The sequence below is a fragment of the Trachemys scripta genome, chromosome 3 (assembly GCF_013100865.1).
Source record: "Trachemys scripta elegans isolate TJP31775 chromosome 3, CAS_Tse_1.0, whole genome shotgun sequence".
NCBI classification, from domain to species: Eukaryota; Metazoa; Chordata; order Testudines; family Emydidae; genus Trachemys; species Trachemys scripta.
Genome location: NC_048300.1, coordinates 48,893,970 through 48,896,176, shown reverse-complemented (window position 1 = coordinate 48,896,176; position 2,207 = coordinate 48,893,970).

Sequence of the window (2,207 nt, the reverse complement as noted above, 5' to 3'; positions counted from 1 at the left end):
ATTTATTCAAAGAGAAATATTCCCTAATACTATAATTATTATTTGAAATACAAAGCCAAAAAAGGGACAAGTCTTAGATGGACAAAAGTTAGAATACAAATGATAAACTACTCAATGTTCTAAAGTGTGCAGTCACAATTTTCAGACCAAATATGTGGTTGGTAAGTATCTTTTTTTTTTTTTTTTTTTTTTTTTTTTAAGTGGAATTCCCCCCTCTTTCCTCAATTTACTCTATTCAGAGATCAACCAGTGAGTCTCACCTCAAATATTAGGCCATAGCCCCTGAAGGTACTAATATCAAGCAGGGGAGAGATTGTGCACATGAAAGACCACAGTCCTGGGTCCCTCAGATGCCCAGTGGAATCCGCAGACAGACATTCTCAAGAGCATGATTGGCACTGGGAGGGAGTACGTGAAATCAGAATATACCCTAGAGGCTATTGTGAGCTACTTACACCAACAATGGCATGAATGGTCTCAAGATGAGTACTGAAAGATCGGGACTTTGCACAGCAACTGTAGGCTAACAGGCATCTTGAATTTATGTTCCATAAGTTTCTCATCCTATTCTCTCAATGCCAAAATACACCTCATGTTGGCATTTCCCCCCAGCAATGCAAATCATTAGGGACAGGGTAAAAATGCAAGGAATAAGCATTAGCAGGATCTATGTTAACTCTTCAGCTTCAGAGACTTTAGATTCCTTCTATCCCCATGTTTGATATCACCACAAATATCCTCCAGCCTAGAGGGGCAGAATAAGTCTTCCTCCAGATCCCCCCTGAGCTGCATTAAGATAGGTCAGGAGTAGCAGGTAATAATGTTAAAAGCATATGAACCTCTGCTCTCTTCCCTGCTCCCAACTCAGAATTGAAAAGGGAAAACAGGACAGAAAATTTGGGTAGTAATGGAACTGGGTCTTTGTGATCTTGTGAGAAGGCTCTAGATATGACCACATCAAGAGCAGAGACTCCATTTGGACACAGACCAGGACCTGGGTGAGATTACACGTTCAAAGCACCTAGCTAGAATGGTTCCCAATAACCTACTATGTAAAGCAGGGGCAGGCAAACTTTTTGGCCTGAGGGCCGCATTGGGTTTCAGAAATTGTATGGAGGGCCGGTTAGGGGAGGCTGTGCCTCCCCAAACAGCCAGGTGTGGCCTGGCCTCCGACCCATATCAGACCCCCCCTGCTTCTTGTCCCGACAGCTGCCCCAGACTCCTGTCCCATCCAACCCCCCTGTTCCCCGACGGCACCATAGGACCCCTGCCCCATCCAACCACCCCTTTTCCCTGTCCCCTGACTGCTCCCAGAACCCCTGCCCCGGACTGCCCCCACCAGGACCCTGCCCCCATTCAACCCCTGTGGTCCCCGCCCTCTGACCACCCCGACCCCTATCCAGAGGGCAGACGAGGGCGTGGGGAAGCCAGTACAAATTACCAGGGCCCGGTGGTCCAGAAGGGGGCCCGGCTTCCCCACCCTCCATCGGCCCTGTTTAGCCGGTCCGCCCTTGCTGGGGGGCCCAAAATTTTTTTCTCACTGGGGCCCGAACCCACTCTCGGCGGCCCTGCTTATCCACACTCCATCCTCCGACCACAACCCCAAATTCCTCTGCCCTCTCTTAAACACCCCCTGCTCCCTGTCCCCTTACCGCGCTACCTGGAGCACCAGGACAGGCAGTCATGCCACTGCGCAGCACAGAGCACCGGGTCAGGCCGGGCTCTGCAGCTGCACTGCCCGGCAAGAGCTCGCAGCCCTGGCGCCCAGAGCATTGCAGCGGCGGTGGAGCGAGCTGAGGCTGCAGGGGAGGGGCAACAGCAGGGGAGGGGCCGGGGGATCGCCTCCCGGGGCAGAAGCTCAGGGGCTGAGCAGGAGTGTCCTGCAGGCTGGATGTGGCCCGCAGGCCATAGTTTGCCCACCTCTAGTGTAAAGGATCAGAACAGTCCATGTCATAGACATTAGTGTCATGATTAATAAAAGGCAACCTGGAACCTTCTAATTCTGAGAGACAATTAGGTATCAGTATGTAAGAACCTGAGAGCCTAATAAGGAACTTTAACATCCTAGTCCAAATGCTAAGTTAAAGCCTTACAACTTTTCTGCTTTCGCCACTGCTGGCACCAGAAGTGGGGAAAAAAATCAAGTGTGGAATGTGGAAAGCAATGTACATTTATGCCTGTTAAGAAATGAAGCAGCATATCAAGAA